The sequence below is a fragment of the Pseudonaja textilis genome, chromosome 16, assembly GCF_049901715.1.
Source record: "Pseudonaja textilis isolate UNSWEBS1 chromosome 16, rPseTex1.2, whole genome shotgun sequence".
NCBI classification, from domain to species: Eukaryota; Metazoa; Chordata; class Lepidosauria; order Squamata; family Elapidae; genus Pseudonaja; species Pseudonaja textilis.
Window position 1 is genome coordinate 9344299 of NC_142005.1, and position 11550 is coordinate 9355848.

Consider the following 11550-nt stretch of genomic DNA (forward strand, 5'->3'; position numbering starts at 1 on the left):
TTATATCCTCAGCTGCATAGCCTCCAGGGATGAGACACCCAGAATGAATTTCCCAACTCAGTGTCACAAGAGAGACACCCTGGTGTGCTGCTGTCCCCACCCAGGTGGTGATTACTAAGCGGTGCATAAGAAAACAATTGATCCACCCAAATTTGTGGCAATACGGTTTGACCAGCTCAATGCAAGGGAGCTAATGTACATTACGCCCTACGGATGGATTTTTAAAAATGAGTGGCTTCATCAAGTGAAAACAATGAGCTTCCTTTGGCTAGCATTCCACAAAAGGCTTTCAGATTGGTCACCTGCGAGTAAAGATTGCAGGGCCTGTTGGAGTGAAAGAGAAATAACATTTTGTTATGTTGGATCAATTCACAGGAGAAGTTCTCTTTGAATTAGAAAGTTTTTGGATTCTAGTTTCCAGGTCTAGTTTAAAAGGCAGAACTGAGAAGCCCTCGGCCTTAATGGGATGGTTCCGAATTAAGTTACAACAGCTGGATCCAGACATTACGTTGAGTTGTAATATGACTTGCACACTGCCAGTGAAGTCTTCTTCAACGAACTATCGCTTAGAGCCATGTGGGTACCCAACTTTCTTGCTTCAAAAAAGAAACATGGTCCTTTAGTTCTGCATGTCCTTCTTTTTTTCCAACGTTGAGGGGCAACTTTGATAGTCTTCTCAAACTCTTGGAAATTTCTGAAGGTTCAAGCCAAAACTGTCTTAGATTTGCCAGAAATTTCAGGAATACTGAATAAGTAGCAGGACTTTGTGACTGTATCCTTGGGAGAGGTCAATAGACTGGTGTTGAAAAAACGTTGTTCTTCTCTCATGTGGGTCTAATGGGGGCTTAACTTAAAATAGACATTGATTCTGAATGTTATCCATTCAGTTGTGTCGGACTCTTGGTGATTCTATGGACCAGGTCTCTCCACATCTTGGTTCTTTTAGAAACCTGGCTAAGGTGGGATTTGTTAGAAAAACAATCTGATTATGTCAAAAGCAATTCAACAAAAGCTTATTGTTCCTGTCTAAAGTTTCTACAATCTGATGTTGAAAGGTCCACCTGGAGGGGGCTACCACAAAGACAGAGACTATATGCCTAGATATGACCTTCAGCTTCAGGGGAAATGTCACAAATGTCATGCGTTTCCAAAGAAGGGACTTGTCTTCTCTTACCATGACATTTGTGGTACTACAAAATTCCACAGTTTCATGATTGTATCATGAACAATAAATAGGTGTCACAGCGATGTTGAGATTTGACAGGAGCTTATTGTTCCTGTTTGAAGTTCCTACAAAAGACCTCACAAGAAGAGGATTAGTTAATAGGTTGATCCTGGAACAGATAGAACTCACTGAGTTGGAAGCAGGGCACACTGTTGGCTTCAAATATTTATTCTAATCTTGAAGGATTATCCAGGTGAAAGGGGAATTCAGTGGTGATTAAGAACCTGGTTCCTTGGCTTAAAAAAGGAACTTCCATGTGGGAAGAACATTGCTTTTTAATACCTCTGCTGGAAAATTCTTTATTTTTTTTTCATTTCTGAGTTCTCCATCTAGCTTGTAATGCAATAAATTATATAGTTGTAAATCTGAGAAAAACTTTGGCTGAGATCCTGGAGAACTGAAGAACAGACAGTTCTGGACAAGGTTGGTCTACTCATCAGTTCCTGGAAGACATTGGCTTTGTAGTTCATGTTGATTTAGGAACATAATTTGAAGTCCAAATATGATACCACTTTCATTGGAAGACACAAAATATTAGATGAGATCATAAATCGGAAAGGTTCAGAATGAAGAAATGAATGAATGAATGAATGAATGAATAAACCAGAAAGGTCCAGAATGAATGAATGAATGAAAAATCAAGCCAAGACATCACCGTATCCAAGAGTTATGGTTTCTATCTTACCGATGATGCAAACTCTGAAAGGGCAATAATTTATAAAATATTCGCTAGCTGTTTTTTAGTAGAGGCTAACTTATAACTACAGCATTGTATTCCAATCAAGAATTCAGCCCAGATTTATTTCTCTTTTTCCATTAATGGAAGGATAAATGTCTGGTGAGACCATAGTGATCATAGACTCTCTGATGATGAATTCTAAAGGTAGTTTCAGTAGCAAAGTTGGCCTTAGATCCCCTCCTAATTCTGTGATTCAATATCAGATAAAATCATAGAGATATTGTGTCTAGAAGAGCCAGATGTTTGGTATCTACCAACCCTACCTTCTTAGAAACCCAGCCCAGAACACAAAGAGATGTCATCACTTTGCTTCAAATATCTGACTCCACAAAGTTGTGACTCATTGTCTTATTGATCAACACTGAGGTCTAAACTTAATGCAACTGAAGGAAAGGCGTAGCAACTTGAAAGAGTGAGAAAGAGCATTCTTGAGTAGAACTTCCTTCAATGTCTGGAGAATAAGACTTCCTGTCAAAGAAAGACCTTTCTTAGTCTTCCTAAGGAATGCTTGAAACAAATTATGGTAGGGTCCTAACTCAATACAATTCATCTTAATTGGATCCTAAATTAATTCATCTCATTTCTATTGAGTTCTAACTCAATTAAACTCAACTGAACTCAACTCAATTGAGTCCTTCCTCAATTAAACTCAACTCAACAGAGTCCTTCCACTCAATTCAGTTGAGTTCCAATTCAACCCAACTCAAGTGAGTCCTAACTCAATTCACAATTCAGGGGTTTCCATCTGTACATCAAGGATTACGGTACACTGGATAGACCGTAGGTATCCCCACTTCACCATATATAATTGCTATCAAGATATTAAGCTATAATTTGAATTTATATCAAAATTAGGTAGAATAAAGAAGATGGCCTTAATGGAGATATGGAGGCTAGGTAAAAGGGGAAGAATAATTTCTCCTGTCCTCCGTAATCCTGGAACATATGTAATCAGGAACACAGTTCAGAAAGCAATTCAAAATACACTTTTGAAATGACTGTTAGGATATTCCATTAATTCAAAGGGGGACTGGAATATACAACTAACAAAAACTGCACAGATAAGACATAGAAGGGATCTTCTAAGTCCCACCTTGGACCTTCAAGACCTTGTTAGACTAAAGTTCCTATTACCGTGATGGATGGAGATGTTACCATTGAAATTCCATGCCAGTTGAAGAATCCCTAATAGGGAAGGGAAAATTGAGAATGCTTGGTTGTGTAATCAGGAATAGCAGAGTTGGAAGGGACCTTGGAGGTCTTCTAGTCCAACCCCTGCTCAAGCACAGGAAACCCTACACCATTTCAGACAAATGGTTGTTCAGTCTCTTCTTAAAAACCTCCCATGATGGAGCATTCACAACTTCTGAAGGCAAGTCATTCCACGGATTAATTGTTCACACTGTCAGGAAATTTCTCCTTAGTTCTAGGTTGTTCTCTCCTTGATTCCTTCTCATCCATTGTTTCTTGTGCTGTCTTCGGCCTTTTGGAGAATAGCTCTCTTCTTTGTGGCAGCCCCTCAGATATTAGAAGCGTCATCCAATGTCCTCCGTAATGCTTCAACGCAATTTCATATTTCCCCCCCGCTGCAGGGTTCTCCTTCCGATACCCAGATTAGCTGTCAAAAATGGCACGAAGGATTTGACACCACTAATCATTTTGGTTTGCTGGATCATTGGGTGTAACCTAGTTTCGTATTTTCCACCTTCTGATCTTAGAGTGTCCTACCTTAAAACGTATTCAGTTGAAGTAAGACCTACAGTTCATGTTGAAGACTGATGACTCTAGAGGAAATTGGTCAAGGTTGAAGTTAAGAAGAAGCCGACTGAAGAACCAGCACAGCAAGGGAATTTTTTTTCCAGAAGTACATTTTCCCATGTTGTATTTCCTGCTGTTGGTTCATCCTGTACTTCCTTAAGACGGTTCATGAACCTGTCCTGATGAGAGCTCCTGAGGATTCCCAACTTAATCAGAAGTTTTTAGGTTAACATCTACTGGAGCAAACCCGCCCTCCTCAACCTACTGGCCTCCAGATGCAATGTACTTCCATTCACATAATGCACCACCACAGAGGAACAAAGAGTTATGGGATCGAAAACCCAACATATCTGGAAGACACCAGGATGGAGGTATCCTTCAAAGAACTTGCTTGCTCTGTGCAAATTTCCAGTAACGTGCTTCGCTTTAGCTACGAATCCCAAACAATTATTGCCCAAACTTGATATTTCTTTCTGTCTTTCTAAAGGTTTTGTCTCGGTCTTCTACCTAAAAAAATTATGAAGGTTGTAGAACATGACAGCTCTCAAAATAGGGGCGATGCGGTCAAAATCACTCCTGCCTCCATCCCACTTTATCCTCACCAGAATCCACAGCTATTTCGCTCTTTAAGATGATCTTGAAGTAAAACTTTTCTTACTTTTGGAGCCTGTTCTATCTACGATTCCTGTTAACTACATTAGGGAGGAAACTACATGGAGGAGATGGTAAACCCACTTGGGGTTAAGGTTAGGTCTCTGTGAATTCAGAGAGCAACATGGACACCACCAATAGATTTGTCGCGTATCAGTGTGGTTAGGAAGACGCTGACTTTTCAAGCCCGTCCTATTTACCTTTCCTGGCAAAATATATGGGACAATCACATTGGGGGAGGGGAAATCCACTTAGGGTTAGGTCTCCATGAATCTGGAGAACAATATGGACTTTGTGAAAGGATTCATAGTGCATCTATATGCCAAGGAGGGTGTTGGCTTTTCAAGATTTGTTTCCTGGTAAATTTCCTGGGAAAATCCTATTTCTACTTCCAACGTGTTTTGGGAACCTTTCCTGAAGAAGAACTTAGAAAAGGGTCTACAACTGAGCCAATCCATTTGTCCATTGAAGTCCACGTAGTCTACTGGAAGACTAGAAATTCCTTGCAGCCTCCAGAGCTTCCATCCCTATCCACTGAAGAGAGGATGTAGAGCAACGGTTGAGCAATGTAGATCAAGAAGGTTGTTACCAACAGAGATATTTCTTTCTAAGCAATTAGAGATAAACGTGAAGTAGCTGAGATCATTTATCTGGAGTTAGTGATATCACTTCTCCTTGAAATCCAAAGTTGGGTGCGGTGCTACCATTCATCCATAGATCCTAACCTAGAGATGGCGCAACCTTTCCTTCTCTCTTGGCCAACCAAGATAGATGCTCGTGTTTATTGATGTATGGGTGTCATGGAGATTCAGATAACAAATATCACCAACCCTCATAATTACTCCATCTTATAACTGCAATATCATTCTCTCTGGGAAGAGGAGATGAGCAACCTCTAAGGTTGGAGGACCCAGAACCTTCGTAGCAATGCAGATCCCAGACCTTAAACATGCCAATGGGATGTTGATCAAGTCAACTTTATAGATTCAAACCCTGGTGTCACTTAGGAGAGGAAGGGGAAACCAGGTTGAGGGACATTTTCCAAGGCAAAGAAGCGGTTATTTTGATGGATAAGTTCCCTTTATGATGATTGATTGGTTAAACAGACTGGCCCCCAATCAACTGTGGATAACTGCTGAAAATTGGTGTTAATGATCTTGCTTAAGAAAAAGTCATATTTTTTAGGACCTGCCAAGGACGTGAAAATTTCGTGCTTCTGTCATTTTTTCCCCCATTCTTTCCAATTTTTGTGGATGGGCTAGTATTCCATACCCATAGCGTTTTTGTCTGCCTTTCACCACATTTTTGCACCGAATAAGTGGAAAGAAGGAAAAACCAAAACTGATTTGATTTATGAACTTGTAGAAGGCAACCACTCCAGCTTCTACAATCAGATCGCTTATCTTTTTGCCAGCGTTGGTTGCCATGACCTCACAACATTGATGGAATACACAACAGGGTTGTGTCAGACTATGTGGGCATTCCCCTGGAAAATGGGAATGTCTGTAGAATGGGAGGGTGCACCTGTCTTGATGACATCATCAGGAAAATGCTGAGACTTACCTACTTGCATCAGACCCAAGATTTTTGCATAATGGTGGTGTTCGTGTCATGATGTTATGGTGTGCAGCTTTCTCTCTTGTGTAACCACATTCTGCTGTGTAAGGCCATCATCTATTTTTTTTTCCAATAAACTTTATTAGATTTACAATTAAAATATACAAACATCACACCGATGGGTTGGGAGAAAGGAAAAAAACCAAAAAGAAAAGGGGTATACAGTTAAAAGATGGTTACATCATCAACAGTTTGTGGCACCTTATTTATCTCATTATTTTGTGCCAAATTTGCAAATAATCTTTAGTGCGAATATCTAATTACTACTATCATCACTGTCCCTCATTTACAATTGGTTATTATAATTATCTATGGTCTATCTTTGGTTCATCCACTCATACCAACAGTTCCAACTCCTATTCATCCTTATTTTTTAGTGCTAAAGTTAATTTATCCATTTCAGCACAACTTGATATTTTCTGAATAAGAAATCAAGAAGCGAGAAAAAACTGGTTCCTGTCTCAGCCCCTTCTTAATTCATGATTTTAGGGGAAGGGTCCCCAAATGTGGCCCCTTGAAGACTTGTGGACTTCAACTCCCAGAATTCCTCAGCCAGCCATGCTGGAATTCTGGGAGTTGACAGGTCTTAAAATGGCCAAGTTTGGATGTAATTCTGTATAGATGTTCTTCCATCACCTGATGCCAACATAAATTTTTGGGCGTAAAAAAGAACAAAAACAATTAAAGGGGAAAATTTCTCTTAGTGCTGTTTTGTACCCCATGAGAACTGAAAAATCAACATTCAGAGAGATAGTGGCAGGGAACGGAAAATAGAACATCCTTGAGGGATGGACTGGATGAAAAAGGAAAATGTCAATTGGATTTATTGCAAAATCTTAATTGCCAATTACTGGAAGCATCATAATTGTTATTTCACTGGAAATAACCACAAGGTGAGGTGTGTCTTAAGGCAGTATTTCTATTTGCACCATTCTTTCTTTACTTCTCTTTACTTCTCAAAAATGCTGCTCAAATCTCTCTATATATAAAAGTGAAAAAGCACTCATGCATCGTCAAAAAATCTCCAGAACCATAAAGCCCACAAACTTGAAATTTGGCACGTGTGTTCCTCTTGGCGTCTAGGTGCTCACCAAGAAAAGATTTTTTGAAATGACCATCAGAGCATTTAGACTATTTCCTATATTATTATTATTGTTATTGTTATTATTATTATTATTATTATTATTATTATTATTATTATTATTATCACGCTCTGATGCTAAGGAGGTCTACTCCCCCTCCCCACCTGAAAAGAAATCTCTTCCAACTGCAGTTGAGCTAAGCCATGTGCAGGCTCCTTGCTGTCTCCTTCTTGCTCACACAGCAAATGCTCTTTCAGTTTCCAAACAGCCCTCAGCTCTCTCACACACTGACAGGATGCTAGCCAGATGAATACTGATGGATGCTAGTAGGCAGAGGCACAGTTTCCAACCCAAAACCTTGCCCGATCGCATAGTTTCGTAGCAAAGCACGGGTACCCTGCTAGTATATCATAGTATCATTTTTGGGGTCAAAGCTGGCAACATTGCACAAATGTGGGATTTCTTGATTTTATAAGTAGCATAAAAGCCAGATCAGGGGTTAAGAAAATCATATCTGAGTGTGGTTGAAATGTGCCAACTTCAGGCCTCTTGAAAATGACGTGAAATCTTGAAATTTCCTTTGACATGCCTTAAATCTGTCCATCATTTCTCTGGAAGGTTTCATTTGAGCGGCATTTGGGGGGAGTTTATTTCCTTGCAGCTGTTCTTACAGAGCAGGAGAAATGAGGATGGTTCTCTATAAACCAGGATTCTCCGATCCTGAATCCCGTTTTTAATTTTACCGTCAGGAAAATTAATTCTGTGTTGTTGTCAACAGTTCTCTTTTCCTGACCACCTGCTGCCCCCTCGTGGTCCTTTGAGAACATTGTTTGAGATCATTCTTGATGATGATTGTCTTCAGAGGTTTCTCAAAGACAATTGGTCTTGGTAGAACCTCCTCTTTCAGAGAGAGCTACCCCTAATTTTCATGCCAAGCTTGGGGACATTTCTGGGAAACCAAATCTGGAGTCTGGTACCCTTCCCGGGTACATCTACGTCAATAGAGATCCATCAATGTTAGGAAGATGTCTATTGTGGTTTGCCAGAAGCCATGTGTGCACAGAGCTGTTAGAAGGCGAGAACAGCTGAGACAAAAGGGGCAACTCAGGTGTAAGGCTTGGAGGTGATTGCCCCTTCCCTAAGGTCCAAAGGACAGGCAAAGGTGAAGAAACCTTTGCAGGAAGCAAAGTCATTCGCTCTGTTCGGATTAATCCTTGAAGCTCTGTGAGGACTTTGTACCTCGGTTGTTTTTTTTTATAATTCATTTGGCACTTTAGTTGTTGGCAGAAATTCAAAGGAGAGAAAGGTGGGTGCTTATCTCGAGGGACTATTTGGGATTCATTACTGGCTGGGAATGCACATAATTCCCAGTGTTGAAATATAACAAGAGTTGTTTTAACTAAGCGTGTGCTTAATTACGGTCTTGGGAAGCCTCGGTCAGAACAATGTCCAACAAGCAGAATGTGTTCCCCCAAATGTTCTTGGACCTAGAACCAGGCTTTATAAAAGCCAGGTGAGGTTGAACTAATGACTTTGGCTGACAAAAGCTGCATTCTACCATGGCTTCCATCAGTGACCATTCGGGTCCCGGATCTCTGCTTCTAGCTGTCCCCAAAATAATTCCATAAAGTTCATCAGGTATCCTCACAGACTATCTCATTCTGCGGAGAGACATCCTAATGTCTTGTATACAGAGTCAAGTGTGAAGTTTACAAACCAAGTGAGCACCTCAAGTCTGCCCAACTGTGCCATCTGCTGGTCACTCCCAGTGCTTGTTAACTAACTCCTACGTTAGTCTAACATTCTTTTGTGTTAGAACCACCTATCCCTATTCCTGACATACAACTTCACCTCTTAGAAATGTTGCCATTGTCCTTAAAAATAAATCTTTACCCGGGCTGGTTTTCCACCCATGGACCTTTTAAGAACCTCAGGTATGTGTGGAGAGAGAGTTGGGTATCGGACACAGGTTGCATTTGTGATTTAGCAAGGCTAGGTTCATCCTCATCTTGTCTGGTTCCACCTTTGTCTGAGGAAAGCCCATGCTGAGTGCCAATTTTTGGGGAAAGAAATCTCAATGCCAGGAAACCAAAGTTTGATGCAATAAGAAGTTTATTTAGATGAAGGAACAATGTGAATTCATTTTTTGGGAGAACTTAGGTAATGCTGGTCTGAAAAACCCCACACCAACACAAAATTATGTACATAATGTCTGAGTCAGAACATAAAATTTCCCAGCACCATATACCATGATAAGGAGAATCCATTCCATGAGAAGTCATCACCTTCTTAAAGTGTACAAACACTTCTAGGAAGGAGAAGGTTGGGTGTGAAGATCTGGTCTCCCATTAATGTAAACTGAGGGGTTTTCTTCTGAAACCCCTCAAATCAGAGTTGTAGAAAAAGACCGTTGTTTCAGGACATTAATGGAAGACAAAAACAATCTCAGGAAGCAGTTTGAAGGACATGGCACATGGAGTTCCATCTCTGGTTGGTTTCACGAGGAAGAGAGAAGATCTGGACCTCAATGAGCGACGAAAGCATGGGAACAAAGATTGGGCATGCATTTCTAGAAATTACAGTCAAATCTTGGGGGGCTTTGAAGACCATTTTAGGTTATCCTTGAGGAGATAAGGGCTTCCTCGAGTTTAAAAGTAGTAGGCACCGTCCAGGGACCTTGGACTTGAGCAGATGAAATCCGATGTGGCATGGTCAGGCAGAAAGCCATACCCTCCGTGGTTGATGATCCCACTGGATGGAATGGCAGCACAAGGGTTGCATTGCTCGACGCAAACTGATTGGTCAGCACAGTAGAGAGAGGGCCCAGGGATGCTCAAGGTGTAGGCTGGCGGTTGTATGCTCACCATCATGGGTGGACAGCTGGTGTAGCAGTTCCATCCGGAAGCCATCTTTGCTGGACTGAGGGACGAGTAACCTATTAGGGAGGAGAGGACACCCACGTTAGAGACCATCAGTGAAAGATAAATCTCTGGTGGTGGGATGCCATAGCTCTGTAGTAACTTAAGAAATGATGAGGACCACTAAACATGTAAATAAATACATCGCAGGGTATCAACCTAGTCTTCAAAGGATCTGAAGACAGAAGAAGAAACAATGGATGGAAACCAGTCAAGGAGAGAATTGAGGAGAAATGTTCTGACAGTGAGGACAATGAACCAGTGGAAAAGCTCACCTCTAAAAGTTGTTCAATGTTGGAACAGTGCTACCTTGTCACCCCTTGTCCTTCTCTTACTTAAACTAGACATACCCAGTTCTTGCCACCATTTTTCATATGTTTTAGCCTCCAGCTGACATTGGTAGAAACCAAAACCACATCCCCTCCTCTTTCTAAAGCACTTGGGCAGTTGCCTGTTTTAGAGACACAACTACAAAGGGATATTCTGGCTTCTTCATAAATGCAAAACCTTAAACGATTTAATATAGGGGGGAAAAAATGGTTAAGAGAAGAGGAAGATATTTGCAAGAGTTTTCCAAGCTTGAAACATCTTAATGTAACTTACCGGCACTGGAAAGTTCTTAACTTGAGCTTGTCAAGATAATTTGCCTTTTTTCTCTGCGAACTCTGGGTTTTTATACCAAGCCATCCCCGAGAGTTTTGATAAACTGTTAATACGATGTTTCTTTTGGTCGCTCCTTTGTTTTGTGAAGGAATGATTTCACTGTGGGTTTAAGTGCACCTCATCTCCTCCTTTGTGATTCTATGGTGTCTCCTTCCACAGGTGAGAACATCCTTAAAATTGCTACAAGGCTCCAAAATTCCACAATATTCTTCCTGTTGTTATTGAGGAAGAATAACAACAGGAAAACAAAACAGCTTCTAGAACGTTGGAAAAAAGTAGGTCATTTTTGGGAGTTTTTGGGGGGCCTGCATGGTTGACTTGAGCTTGGATGCATGGATGAAAGTCTTCTCCGCTTTTTTCTTCTCTTCCTTTGACTGTGTTGAGTTTCCTTAGTTGATTCCCTCTTCCTGGTTTGAAGAATCCCTTCAGGGGATCAGGTCAAAGATCTCTTCAATCCAGCATCTGGTGTAACACATATGAATCCATGTTCCAACCTTGCTGGATGATGGTTCTGTCTTCTGGAAATGAATTGTATCTCAGCTGAGATATAATCTTAGAGTTCCAGTGTTAAAAGTCCACTCAGATGGTCCCTGTTCAACACAGGTTCAGACCAAGCTTTGTTTAAATACTTTTTATGAAATAATCTCTACTAAACCAGGTAGTGAGGACAGATTTGCTTCTCTGTGCTTTGCATAAATGGGAATTCAGCTGTAGGTACATAACTTGGAATTCAGCTGTAGGAGCTTCATCACTGGAGGCTTTTAAGAAAAGACTTTTTTGAAATGGTATAGGGTCTCCTGCTTGGGCAGGAGGTTGGATTAGATGACCTCCAAGGGTCTTTTCAGCTCTATTCTGATTGATTGAAGCCTAGCTTGAAGATACTGGAAGGATGTTGAC